Source organism: Pelodiscus sinensis, chromosome 6 (assembly GCF_052426305.1).
Source record: "Pelodiscus sinensis isolate ZL-2025 chromosome 6, ASM5242630v1, whole genome shotgun sequence".
NCBI lineage: Eukaryota > Metazoa > Chordata > Testudines > Trionychidae > Pelodiscus > Pelodiscus sinensis.
In genome coordinates this window covers 75,264,464-75,278,968 of record NC_143057.1, presented here as the reverse complement: position 1 = coordinate 75,278,968, position 14,505 = coordinate 75,264,464, and the positions used below count along the sequence as shown (strand labels likewise).

Genomic DNA, 14,505 nt, shown 5'->3' with positions numbered 1-14,505 from the left:
GTAGCATGTACAGAACACAAGGCCACTCAATCCATCACAAAAACAATCCAACTGTTCAGAACTCTAGGACTTTGAATTAACACACAAAAATCATGCCTCACTCCATCCCAGGAGTTGGAGTTCATAGGCACCACACTGGATCGCATAAATGCATAGGCCCAACTACATCTGCAGAGGTTCCAAGCACTGGTAGCTCTGGCAAGAACTGTTATAGACATCCCTACTGTGTCGGCCAAGCAGTGCCTTCAGCTTCTTGGTCATATGTCTGTAACCACATACGTGGTTCTTCATGACAGGCTACACACGAGATATCTCCAGACATGGCTTCATACATGCTTTTGACCTCACAAGCATCATATGCAAAAAGCGCTGAGCCCCACAAAGAGGTTCAGAGAATCACTCGCATGGTCCCATTTCAGCAAACACCTCCATCTGTAAACAGAACCAGAGATGCGTCATTAGAGGGTTGGAGGGCCCACACCAATGAGCACCGCACCTGGGGCAATGGACACTGACAGACTCAACCCTGCACATCAACTTTGCACAGTGAGAAGAGCATGCAACTACTTTCTCCCATTAATCTGGGGCAAGTCAGTGAGAATACTCACAGACAACACCACCTGCATGCTCTACATAAATCGCCAAGGTGAAGCAAGATCATACCTGCCGCAAAGAGGTAGCAACACTGTGGCAGTGGTGCATTCATCACCAAATCACCATACTGGCAGTGTATCTCTCAGGTAAGCAAAATGTCACCACGGAATATCTAAGCTGCATATTTAATCAGAAATATCAATGGGAGATACATCAACAAGCCCTATGACCCATCTTTCTCAGGTGGGGCTTTGAAATAGACTTTGGAAATAGACTTATTTGCCACATTACACAATGTGAAATGCCCCAAGTATTGTTCCAGGTCAGGGCTGGGCAAGGGATCCATGGAGGATGCCATGATGATCAGGTAGTCTCACAACCTTCTGTGTCTTTCAAACACTTCTCCTTCTTGACAAGGTCATACAAAAAATAAAACAGGACACGGTCAGAGTCATCGTCATAGTTCCTGCATGGCCCAGACAGGCCTGGTTCCCTTACCTGTCACAACTGTCAGCGGCTCCTTTGGTTTCTCTTCCATGGTGAACAGACATACTATCGCAGGATCACAGCTGAGTTCTCCATCCAGACATGTACAAACTGCATACTCAATGGCACACCTGGTTAGAGGAAGTTCACAATATAATCCTCAATTGTCGCAAACACACAACAAGAAAAACCTGTTTGCAGAAATGGCGACATTTCTCTAAATGGGCAAACCAAAGAATACTGCAGTCTCATTCCACACAGTTGATGACAATCTTACAATACCTTTTTTCATTGAAGAAACAGAATCTTTCCTTGTCATCAATAAAGTGCACTAGGTAGCCATTTCAAGTGAGCATGAGGTCATGGATGGCCACACCATATTTTCTCATCCAACTACTACTAAGTTTCTAAAAGGCCTCACCAATCTTTTTTCCCCCAGTGCTGCCTTGGGATCTCAACCTCATTCTCAACATCTTGACCTGCTCACCTTTTGAACCCATGGCAACATGTTTCTTGACGCACCTTTCCATGAAAGTTGCTTTCTTACTAGCAATCACAACAGCAAAGAGGGTCAGGGAATTGGTGGCACTCATGGCAGATCCACCATTTACCACCGTCTACAAAGACAAAGTAGTCTTAAGGCCACATACTAAATTTCTCCCCAAAATAGTTTTATAATTCCATCTTAACGTGCCTATACAAAAATCTCATCTGGAAGCCAGCGCATCATGACTCTACTACTTGCATGTTCAGCAGGCTCTTGACTTCTACCTAGATAAAATGAAACAGTACAAGCACTCTCCTAGACTCTTCATTTCTATAGCCGGCCATTCTAAAGGTCCTGCAATATCAAAATAGAGACTTTCGAAATGGATAGCAAACTGTATCAAAGATTGCTACCATGCCAGTAACATGCCATTACCAACTCATTTGTGGGCACATTCCACCAGAGTGATGGCCACCTCTGTGGAATTCCTGCCTAACATGTCCATCAAGGCATCAACTGTAGACCAACATGGGCCTCTGTTCACACATTTACAAAGTATTATGCTATAGACCTTACACTTCACAGTCTACTACCTTTGGGGAGGCGGTCCTTGCTGCCATCCACTGCTCAAGTCCAAAGCCCCTCCTTCCAAAAACTGAAGGTATTGTTCCCTAGTACTGAAGGTACTGTTACCTACAGTGGAGCACCCACAGGGACACTCCTTGAAGAAGAAAGGGAAGGTTACTCACCTTTTGCAGTAATTGGTGTTCTTCAAGATAGGTGTCCCTGTGGGCATTCCAAGACCCGTCCTCCTCCCTTCTGCTTTGGAGTTGCAACATCTCTCCACAGTAGAGAAGGAACTGAGGGATGGTTGACAGTGCACATGCCTCAGCATGTTTGCTATGGTGAGAGCGGTGCTATGCTCTCTCATCTCAACCCGGTGGGGTGGTACCGGTGCTAAAAAGTTCCGATTTGAAGTGCAGGAGCACCAAGACACCTACAGTGGAGTGCCCACAAGAACACCCATCTCAAAGAACACTGCACAAGATGAGTAACCTTCTCTTTCTCTGAATTTCTGTGAAAACATGAAAAGTAATCTATTCTGGTTACACTTGAAAAGTTTCAACCATTTGGTTAGAATCAATGAATGTAAGTATTATCAAAATGGAAAATGCCAGTGGAGCCAGTAATATATCTCAAGTCAAAACATGTAGTACTCTAAAAACAAAACTTATTTGACTATACTAACAAGTAAGTTACATGTAATATTTAAGGCACTTGAGGGTATCTTCAAGATTGGCAAATCATGTTATATATGTAAAATAACTCTTGATTACACCAGTGCAATAATTTGCATTATAAGTCATTTGAGAGGGTGTTACAGTACATGAAATGCTTCTCCTTATCAGAAGAGCAGTTTCAGGAACACTGTGCATAACTGTAGACCAGCTTTATTACAGAAAGGGGAAATTATTGAAAGATAGATGTGGAAGACAACAGCTGGTATTATTGTCTGAATAAAGACAAAGTCCCAAGAATCCACTTTGATTCACCCAAGCAAGAGATAAAACCACACTATAGCATAGTCCTACTGATTTTATATAGAAACATTTAGACTCAGTATGTCTTGAAACATATTGCAGAGCAGCTAGGTCCTGGCAATTCAGTGGCAGAGCTGTTGCTGAGTGCAGTGGCTGTAATATTCTCACCTGCATAATCAGCTTTTAATGTTCTAGTTAGTGAAAGGATATTGGCAATGTCACTGAGGTTTCTCTTTCCAAAATTTTACATTGTCTTTAAGTTCTACTTGAACAAGAGTTTAAGATTTCATTCTCAGGATGACATCTCTCACTGAGGCTGGTTGAAAATTTCCAAATTAAAAATTTTCACATTAGATTGTGTAGCTTTAGACAAAACAGAAATTTTCCATGGGAAAAGATAGACTTCAGAAAAATATTCCATTGGAGAAAATTGAAATGTTTTTGTTTATTAGCCCAAATAAGCTTCTAGAAATCCATAGGCAAGCTTAGCAAAGTCTAAGGAGATAGTTTTTTAAATTGCAGGAAAAATCTGCAGGAACTTTTAACCTACTTTTATTTACATAATCTATTACACAACTTCTGTTAAACCTTCCCCCCCCCCCCCTTAGGGTGTGTCTAGACTACAGGGTTTTGTCAACAAAAGAGGATTTTGTCGACAAAACTAAACCTGCGTCCACACCGCCTTTGAGTTATGTCGACATAACGTCAGCAAAACTCAGCAGTTTTGTCGACTTATGTAAACCTCATTGGGTATGTCTAGACTACAGGGTTTTATCGACAGAAGTTTTGTCGACAGATACTGTCGACAAAGCTTCTGTCAACAAAGAGCGTCTAGACTACATCCAGTTCTGTCGACAAAGCGGCTTGCTTTGTCGACATAACAGTGTGGACTCAAAGGACAGTGTAGATGCAATAATGCCTTCTATCGACAGAACTCTGTCGATAAAGGGCATTATTCCTCATAGAATGAGGTTTACATACGTCGACAAAACTGCTGAGTTTTGTCGACGTTATGTCGACATAACTCAAAGGCAGTGTGGACGCAGATATAGTTTTGTCGACAAAAGTCCACTTTTGTCGACAAAACCCTTTAGTCTAGACACACCCATTCTACAAGGAATAACTTCTTTGTCGATGTAGTTCTGTCGACAAAACAGCAGTGTGGACACAGGGAAAAGTTATGTTGACATAAAAGGCCTCCAGGGAGAAACCCTGGTGGACACTCCTGCCACAGCTTGCAACTCTATTGTTCCTGCCCGTAGCCATCTTTAAAAGGCACAGACACCCAGGAGCAGCACTCTGGCAGCAAGCGAGCTCCAGAGCAGACCAGGACTGTGCTGCTCAGTTCTGGGTGAGCCATGTCACAGGGTCAAGCCCCCCAAGAACCCTGTGGCCCTTCAAGGGAATCATCCCCCCCGGGAACCCCAGAATCATCCCCCCGGGAACCTCGTGGCACTAAGCGCTGGGCACTTTCCTGGTCAGGGCCGGAGATAAAAGCCCTCCTGAGCCTCTGGGCTGAGGAGGACTCCCTCCATGCCATACACTCCACAAAGAGGCAGAACGCAGACACCTTTGCCCGAATGACAGAAGAGCTGGCCAAACAAGGCCACCATCCCCGCACACTGGAGCAGGTCTGAGCCAAAGTGAAGGAGCTGAGGCAGGGGTATGTCCGGGCCCGTGAGCACAGCTCCCGCTCCGGGGAAAGACCGCACTCCTGTGAGTACTATGAGGACCTGGACAGGATCCTGGGGGCAAGAGATCCTCTGCCTCCTGAAAGGCTCGTGGATCCGGGCTGGAGACCTCAGTTCTACAGCGGCCGGAACACCTGCTGAGGGACCAGGAGCTCCAGGAGGAGGAGGAGGAGGAGGAGAAGGAGAAGGACGGCACCCAGAGCACCCGGGAGCCAGGCACCCAGACACAGGAGGCCTCCCAGACCACCTCGGACACTGGGGAGGGAACATCAGGTGAGTGCTGTGAGGGTCCAACACACACAGGGCAGGGCAGGGCAGGTGGGAGCAAAGGGGACGGTGCAGTGCTGTGACATGTCATGCTGAGCAAGGCCCGAGGGGAGGGAGGGGGCACACCCATGGCTGCCCTCAGGGAGGACTGTGCTACCCCCCTGCACCCACACGGTTGCTAGGCACCGCTTGTTCCTGCAGGCAGGGATGCCACATGCAGGCTTGGGCTGTAGACGCTGGGACTGCCTCACAGCTGCAGTCCTCTCAGCACTCTGTAGGAGCCCCAACCGTGGCCTGACACTCATCCGTGCTGCTCAGCAATGGGGGATGCGTGGGGGCAGGTGGGTACGACGATGGCCTGCACACCGCCTGGGCTCCAGGGAGGCCATGGCTGCGGGTCAGGCCGCACCATGCCTTACTGAGACACACATGAGCAGCCTCTGACCCTAGCACAGGCACTGCCTGATGAGAAGGAGGGCATGCCCTCTTAGGGAAAGGGTGAGCATGCATGACTGACGACTTCCCTCTTGTCTTCAACAACCAGACCAGCTGACCAGGAGGGGGGTGCCCCACCTGCCCCACCACCCAGATGGCCGCAGGGCACCCATAGGCACTGGCGCAGCTACTTAGAGCTGGTGCACCAGCACGTTGGAGTCCTGCAGGAGATGAAGGACTCCATGGAAAGGAGGCTGGAGGCAGAGGTCGCGTGGCGCCGGCAGTTGCTGCTCGAATTTACCCAGCAGCGTAAGGGCATTTGTCTGCTCCTGCCCCTCCTCCTCAGCCCGCCGCCTCCTCAGCTCCTGCCCCCTTCTCTGCCTCAGCCCCTGCCATCCCAGCCCCACCTCCTGCCCAGCCCCCTTCTGTGGCATCCCACATGCACAGCCAGGCGCGACAAGGCCTCCAGAGCCAAAGCAGTAGGAGCTCGGCCTCCAGGCAGCCCCCTCGGCCCTGAGCCTCCCTCTCCCCTTCCAAGTTCACATTCCCCCTTCCCGCCAGTGACACAAACTGAGGGACGCATTTTTTTAAGCACTTTATTTTCTAAAACAGACATTTTTATTTTTCTCTGAATCAGAGTTATTTATTTTCATTTGTTAAAAAAACAACAGTTAAATAAAGTGTACTATAGTTTTCACCATCACCTATCTCCGTTTTCAGTGAGTGGGGACTAAGTAGAATGGGTGAATGTAGGGCTGAGAGGGGTTGCAGTGAGGAAGGCACCGGGGTATGGGGCAATCCCACATGTGGAAGGTCCTGGGGGACAATCAGGGGCCTCCCTGTGAGAATTTCTCCCTCAGGGCTTCCCGAATGCGCAAGCCCAGCTGGTGGACTTGCTGGTGGCAGTTGTCCGGGGCTGCCCAAACTGCCTCCCCTCCATCTCCACCTGTGTCCTCCATGCAGGGAGGAAGGCCTCCCCTTTCCTCTCTACAAGGTTGTGCAGCACACAGCATGCTGCAACCACATCGGGGATGTTGTGTTCCCCCATGTCCAGCCGCGTCAGCAGGCACCTAAACCTGTCCTTCAAATGGCCGAAGGCGCGCTCCACCTGGAAGCAAGCCCTATTGAGGCGGGAGTTGAACAGTTCCCTGCTTGCATCCAGGTGGCCGGTGTAGGGCTTCATGAGCCAGGGCATGAGAGGATAGGCCACATCAGCCACAATGCATGTAGGCATCTGCACATCCCCGACTGCCAGGTTCCTCTCTGGGAAGAATGCCCCAGCCTGCAGCCTACGGTACAGGTATGAGTTCCTGAACACACGGGCATCGTGTGCCCGGCCTGACCACCTGACACAAACATCAGTGAACTGTCCTTTGTGGTCGACCAGAGCCTGCAGCACCATAGAGAAGTAGCCCTTCCTATTGATGTACTGTGCTGCTCGATGGGGCGGGGCACGGATGGGGATGTGGGTCCTGTCCAGTGCTCCACCGCAGTTTGGGAACCCCAGCCCCGCAAATCCGGCCAGGATGGTCTGTAGGTCTCTGAGGCGGACGGTCCTGTGGAGCAGCTCCACATTGATGGCTGTCACCACCTGCAGAATGGGACAAATAAAAACACACAGAACAGGACTTTAGAGGGGTTGGCTCAACTGATAAGTGCTCCCCTCTTTGCCCCCCAGACACCAACAGCCCCCCCCAAGACAATCCCTTCCCCAACCCCTGACCCCGCACCTTGACAGGGTGAGGCTGAGAGAGCTTCTACCTCTGCCACCCCACCCCCAATTCCCTGTGCCTGGTCCTGACTGTCCCCTGAGAGTGACTTACCTCCATCAAGACGGCCCCAACGGTAGACTTCCCCACACCAAACTGATGCCCCACGGAACGGTAGCTGTCAGGGGTGGCCAGCTTCCAGAGTGCAATGGCGACATGCTTCTCTAGGGGGATGGCAGGCCACAAGTGGGTGTCCTGGTGTTGCAGGGCAGGGGCGAGCCAGGTACAGAGCTCCCGGAAGGTGGCCTTCTGCATCCAGAAGTTTCTGAGCCACTGATCGTTGTCCCACTGCTACAGCACTAGCCGGTCCCACCAGTCCGAACTGGTGTCCAGCCTCCAAATCCCCCTCTTCAGGAAAAAGTTGGGGGGCAAGGACAGCAGGGCTGCAGCCTGAGCGAGAGGCTCAAAGCTGGGCTCAGGATCCAGCTCTGCTGCCAAGGTCATCATGCTTTCCTGAGCATGAAGCAGAGCTTCCAGCAGCCCGGTGTGGGGCCATCGCCTGCCAGGGGCAGCTCAGGCTCCATGCCCAAAAAAGCTAAAGAACAAAAGAAACAAACAAACACAAGAACAAAAATGCAAACGAACAAACAAAAAAAGTCAAAACCCAAGCAAACAAACAAACACAGAAGCAAACACACAAACAGACAAACCAGATAATACACAACTATGGTGTCCGACAAAGCAAGGCAGCCAGAGCCAGGAAAACTTCAGCAGCTTTGCTTTCCATGTAAAGGTTGGCAAGCTAGAAGCAGGAGCAGAGGAACGGCTATCCAGGAGTACCCCTTTAAGCACGCGTCTCTGCAGAGAGCATGCAGCAGTGCCTGGGCTTTACGGCTGCCCCTGTGACCTTTCAGAAGCACTTCCGGGTGCCGCCTTCTGTTGACAGAGCGTCCCGCAGTCTGGACACTCTTATGTCGACAAAGCTGATCGCTTTGTCGACAAAGCGATGTAGTCTGGACGCTCTGTTGACATACGTTTTGTCGACAGATTCTGTCGACAAAACGTATGTCGACGTAAGCCTGTAGTCTAGACATACCCTTACTGTCCAGATATCTTAAAACCTTTTTCCTTTGTCTCCTCTTTGAAACCCCAACCTTAGAGACTGTTCCCTTCAATAAAAAAATTGCCACTAAGATCTGAATCATGTCTCAGATTTCTCATTTGGTTCATTTTATCTACAACTGCTCTGAGGTGCTCATCAAAAATAATAGTGTCTAAAAGCAGAAGTATTGTATGTAGTGACAAAAGAACACAAGCAGCATCTGGCATCAACTCTACTTAATGTTACTGCACCTTCCATAAATAAAGCTGGTTATTTGTGCAGATGCTTATGATTTTTAAGAACTCATATCTTGTTAGCTGCTGCTTTAAAATATGTCAACAACTATCTTCATTCTTGAATTGCATGGTAGTATGATGATACTGCTGCTGTGCTTTAGCATTAAGGTGTCAGAGTCACGTTTGTTAAACTGAGACCAAGGTATGGCTAGACATTATGAGGGCAGGGGCTCTTTATATTATCAACTGGGTAGGATATACTAGTTCAGAAAATGAAACTCCTTCATGCGTGATTATCAGATGTGTGAAATAACAAGTTTAGGCCACCTATGAACATCTGTTGAGTCAGATAGTATGATGAAGCTATGCTTGTCAAAAGAGAAACACGCAGTGTAACTTACCAAGGGTCACTGTTTTCTGACAGCTATGGTAGAGAAAACAGAAGTGAAAACAGCACTGGAAAATATCAGCAATGTCTGTCTGTAGGCTGTTTTCTGAAATGGTTGTCAATAGAGCTGTAAATGGAGAACTATTGGCACACACTACTGATTCCAAAAAAAGAATGTTGTTTTTCCCCAGACTAAGATGAGCTGTAATGTTTAACAACAAATAATGCGGGTATGGTCCAGTGAACTTCAACACATCAAGGACAGTGTTCTCAAATAATGTGACCTGGAAGAGGTGAGAGTTCAATTCTGGTTCTGTGGACTTTTGAAGCCAGTATATTCAATATGGAGTAAGCTTGTACACACGGAGAGAGACTATATTTTGGCTGTTCAATCAGGATTGCTGTTTAACCCCCGCTATAATTATATTACTTATTAATCTTTGTGATCTTTGGTCAGAAGAAATCTCAGAAGCCACTATATGACCCATGCATGGAAGGTAACATGGGTTAATCTTTTGTTTCCTCATACAGTCCCAAGTAAAAGGTATCTTAAAGAACAAGATAATAATACCTTATTTTTTATAGGGTTTTTTTCATCAGGATATCTCAAAGCACTTTACAAAGAAGGTCCATACAATAATTCCATTTTCAGATGGAGAGACAGAGGCACAGGGAGATGAAGTATTTGGCCCAAGGTCTTCCTTACTGGGTCAGTGGCAGAGATGAAAGTGAAGTCAGGTTTCCTGAGTCTCAGTTTGGTGCTTTGCTGCTATGAAGAGAAGACAGTGAGTGTCAACACTATTTCCTCATTAAAAATCTCACTAAGAATCAAACATTTTTGTTGTCATTCTGTTGTTTATTTCTATCTCCAAAACCAGATGGACTATTGAAACTTTGGCCAAAATCAAAAAGGGATTTATATTGCATGGCTTTGTGTTATCATTCGTTCCAGAAATACAGAACAATTATTTACTCAGGCTTTACCTAATTATTTGTCTGAGGAGGTTGTCCCAGGTGAGGTTTTTCCTGCAAGATCTCACTGATCAAAACAGTTCAAAGTCTCTTCTAATCTCTACAATTTTTAGAAAACAGTTCTGACTGCCAGAGATAAACGTCAGTTAAATCCAGCTTTGTGGGGGATTTTTTTTATGAGTAAATGAATCATGAACAATATTTATTTAAATTGATACTTGTTATTGACATAATTAATAAGATTTTGAGGTGAATGGTTTTTGAATGATTAAGAATATTCCCCAAGTCATCTCTGCAACGAAGAATGAAATATGAAACCTTTTTAACCTTAAAAACAAACTGAAATATTTTTGTTTATCAGTTGCTCAAAAAGTTGAACAAAAAGGGACGTATTCAGTCCAACTGGAAACAGACCCCTGTGGTCAGTAACTAGCTGTAATTCCTCTAGTGCTACACTATACTAAATTTTCACTTGAGGTCAGAAACTTGGTAATTTTCCATGTGCAACCCAGAAGTTTATACAAGGTTTATGATGGTGGCACTTATCCAGTGCCCCCTCATAATGGGTTTTGCCTATTACTTATTAACTATGGTAAGTATAAAGTTCTAAAAGTACTTGTTAAAGATGATACTTTTACATAAACTCAAATTTTCATAATCTTTGTTCTGAAACAATTATTTCTGTGAAAAGTATCTCCCTTGGGTATGGTGTTAAAGTAGTTCAATGTTAATGAGTCATAAAGGTTCTTCCTATAGTAGACCTTGTGGTGCTAAACATGTACCAGTTACATATAAATATCTTTCCTTTTGTTTTAAGGTATAAATTTACAAAAGAGTAAAGTGCACAGTTGAACACCTTAGGGAGCCATAAAGTATTAAACTGAAGTCTGGAGCTTCGATCCTTTTTCCGCAGGAAAGAAGACTTTTCCTTTGTATTGAGAGTTGGAACAGTAACACACAAGATCAGTTTCAGTACTTATGTATAGGACCCCTATTGTATAAAGGAGTAAAAGAGGGCTAAGGAGGAAATATTTAAAAACTGGTTTTCTGATCACAAATAGATTTTTGCAAATGATCTGGTTTTTTTTCATTCTGTTGTTTGTGTACTGTCTTGGGGGTGGACCAGAGAGGGAATGCTGCTTAAAGATCTAAATTAATGGAGTAAAATGATAAATCGTGAATTAATTAACTAACTTTATGTTCAAGCGTACTAATGAAGATATGAAATGCTTCACAATGGGGGATAGCCTCTAGATGCCTCACTCCAAAATAACTAAATACTAATACATAAACCCTATACATAAACAGCTCAATTATTTTTAATGGGCTTTTTCCTTGTTAATACCATACACATCATTGAAAAATACAACCACTCAGGTAAAACTGAAATTCATGTTAATTAATTGTATTAAACTAAAGCAATTAGTTTTAACATATCAGGAAAGGGGAAAAGTGATATGGAGTTCTTGTGAAATTTTTACCATTTTAGCCTTCTCTTGGGCCTATCAGTACCACTTAGTTCAAAAACATTGACCTGACTTGTTCACAGTCACGTTCATAAAATATAAAATATTGTCTTGGTAATTATTTTTCTCCTACAATATGAAGTACTTCAAAGAAAAGGACTTAGGAAAGATACTACCCTTCAAACTGACTTTTAGCAAAACTTGCATCCAATATGCTATGGCTTATAGGAAATGATGTATTCAAGATACAGCCTTTGTCAGAGACAAAGCACACTGGCAAGTAGATATCTCTGGGGATAATGGATAATATAGCTATTTCTCAGAGGTGCTGTATATACCTGACCTGCAGTAATCACTCCTTACTCTTGACCCTTCAGGGCTAGTGTCCCAATCCTGGTACTCAGGGAGTATAACAAGTAGATAATAATTGTCCCATACATGAATGTTCAGAGGGGAAAGAGCTCTCACTCAATCAGTCATGACCTCCCTCTGGCTTTTGCTCTACGTTTACTGAAGTGGGAAAATATTCCACATTCATTCGTTTCACAATGAAGATATGTTTTTCCTGATATGTTTTTCATTTTTTCAGTTAATTTCATTACTCTCAATGTGTATCTAAACATTTACTGTCTTTTGTGTTCTAAATCAGTTCAAATATTGTACATAGGTATTGTATTTAACTCTCAGTTATTGCATACAACCAAACCAATTTGCATATGTTCATATTTCTATGTATTCTCTTACATTTTCATGATCAGTGATGTATAATTTTATGATCAGTAATGTATAATTTTTACTAAATTACTTCTTTCCTTTATTGTTCATGTTGAAGATCTTTTAAAAATAGAAGTCAGAATCTCAGCCATTCTTGAATTACCATTAACTATGAATAATCTTGTTTGGCTGTCTCTTCTCACTTTTCAAATTCCAGTTTAGATTTCTGTTAAGCTTTCTGAGCAATCTTTTTGAGGCCATTTTTTATTTTTTGCATTCTGTTTTCAGAGAAACTGTAGCATGTGAAACCTTAATTGTAAAAACTTTTAGGATACCCCAACCTTCTTCCCTATCAGCTTATGAATTTTAATGTTTCATTCTATTGTAAAGGTGGCCAATATTTGGCCCACGGGTTGAACACGATTCACCAGGATTCGCCCCAGTGGTCTGCCAGACTCTTTATTTACCCAAATGTCCGCAGGTTCAGCTGCTCAAAGCTCCTGTTGGCTGCAGTTTGCCATTCCTGGCCAATGGGAGCTGCAGGAAGCAGTGAGCCTAACCGGCATTACTTCCCGCAACTCCTGTTGGCCAGGAACAGCAAACTGCAGCCAATGGTAGCTTCAAGAGGCCGAACCTGCGGACACTCAGGTAAATAAAGCTAGTTTGTAAAGTCTCTCTGGAAACTTCCAAAAGAGTAGAAGGTCTTCAGTCCATAGTTCAAGATGTTTCTTTTAGTTGTTTAATCCATAGAGATTTAACAGGGAATGGACTCAGGAAAGAGGAACAATGGAAATGTTTCAGGTGTCTTTTTATATCCTCCACCATGTGCATGGAAATTTACTGTTCTAAACAAAGCCCATAACCCCTATCTGTGGAAAGTTACTGGCCAAGATGGAGTCAAAGGTCACATGAGGATCTCATGCTCTTACAGGATTTGCTGAATCATGGGGGATGGCCTTTGGTTCCTTGCTCTCTGAGACATCCATAGGAAAAGCTATCTGGACAGGATGAGTTTCTTTGATGGTTCAGTGTAAGAGTGGAGTGTCCACACAGTTATCTAGCCCTGATGTAAATCCAACTTATGGTGGTAATCCTAGAATACAACACAGGTTTAAGATAGAGTCTATAGCTAATATTCATAACTTCAGATACAAAGATGGTACATAGATTTAACCAGGATAATCATACTTTACATGATACACTTTGTATAAGATTTATGGTAATTTTGTAGCAGTGTTAATATGGATGATATGAATGATCACCATAGAACATAAGGTCAGGGCCTATTCCAGTCTCCATTTGTGTGAGTTTCTGAAGTGTATGCTTAGAAGAACTGCATGTGATAGCCTCAGATTCAGAGATTCATTCATCAGTGTGCTGTGAGAAGGGTTGGAAATGGCTGCCCAAATAATGGCAGTTGGCATTTCTATGCCTACATGAAGAAAAGCAGGCTCTGATAGGACCCTCAGGTTAAAACAGACCACCAGGCTCATCTAGTCTAACTCCCTGCAGGATTTGTTGTGTCTTAAACCATCAAAGACAAATGGCTGGCTATCCAGGCTCTTTTTGGAAACCTCCAGGGAAGGAGATTCCATGCCTTCCCTAGGCAGTTTATTCCATTGTTCTACTATGCTTACAGCTAGATGTTTTTCCTGAGATCTAATTGAAACCTGCTATGCTGGAATTTGAACACATTGCCAATTGTTTCTAGTAGTTTTATTGCCATAATTTGGCTGTAAACCAAGTGACCTTGAGTCTACATTAGGTTAGCACAGTGTCTTAAAAGCTGTGTGTTTTCTTGGCATTTTGATAAAACAACACATCAGTTTCTGTGTATTTCAATGGGAGCAACTTTAGTAGAAGTTTATTTTTCCTTTCAATGTGTGTATGACCATCTCATCTGAAGAAGTGGGTCATGTCCATGAAAGCTTGTGATACTAGGTATATATTTTTGTTAATCTCTAAGGTGCCATATGACTATTCATTTTTAGTGGGAGTTTTGTCTCTATAATGATGGAATAATTTTTAAAAAATATTTTAGTGAATAGGTCATTTCTATCTGTATATTGGTTTAAAAAAATAAATCTTATTATACAAAGGGAATGGTTTTAGGTAAGGGAATGGTTACCCAAACAAGCAGTTTTTGAGGACGTTACAGATACCGAAATGTAGGTCTTCAGCAGTAATTTATTCCCGTGCAAAACGCTGCAATTTGAATTCAGACTATCTTCAGCCTGCACTGAGTGAAATGGACAAAGGAAAACCTTTTTGTTGAGTGAAGTGTGACAATTCTGCCGCTGCAATCATATCTCTGCATAAGGCGCTGAAACTAAGGGTGAGGGAGATGCTGTAGCCCCCCTGAGGACCTGGCTGCTGTGCCACATGTTGGAGTCTCTGCTGCCATCTCTGCATGCTGG

At 44.3% G+C, this 14,505-nt stretch overlaps 1 protein-coding gene and 1 long non-coding RNA gene across 2 annotated transcripts in view; one reads left to right on the top strand and one right to left on the bottom strand.

Annotated features, from left to right (window-relative positions):
* The window catches only part of LOC149524170 (uncharacterized), a 32,448-nt gene extending 23,244 nt beyond the window's left edge, over positions 1-9,204 (bottom strand). Inside the window, exons 1-2 of the long non-coding RNA XR_016349912.1 lie at positions 8,950-9,204; positions 1,093-1,211 (exon numbers count right to left, since the gene is read on the bottom strand). This is a non-coding gene — a long non-coding RNA (uncharacterized LOC149524170). The remainder of the gene's footprint in view (positions 1-1,092; positions 1,212-8,949) is intronic.
* The window catches only part of ADGRV1 (adhesion G protein-coupled receptor V1), a 393,877-nt gene that overhangs the window by 236,261 nt on the left and 143,111 nt on the right, over positions 1-14,505 (top strand). The gene's annotated exons all lie outside the window — the stretch shown is intronic.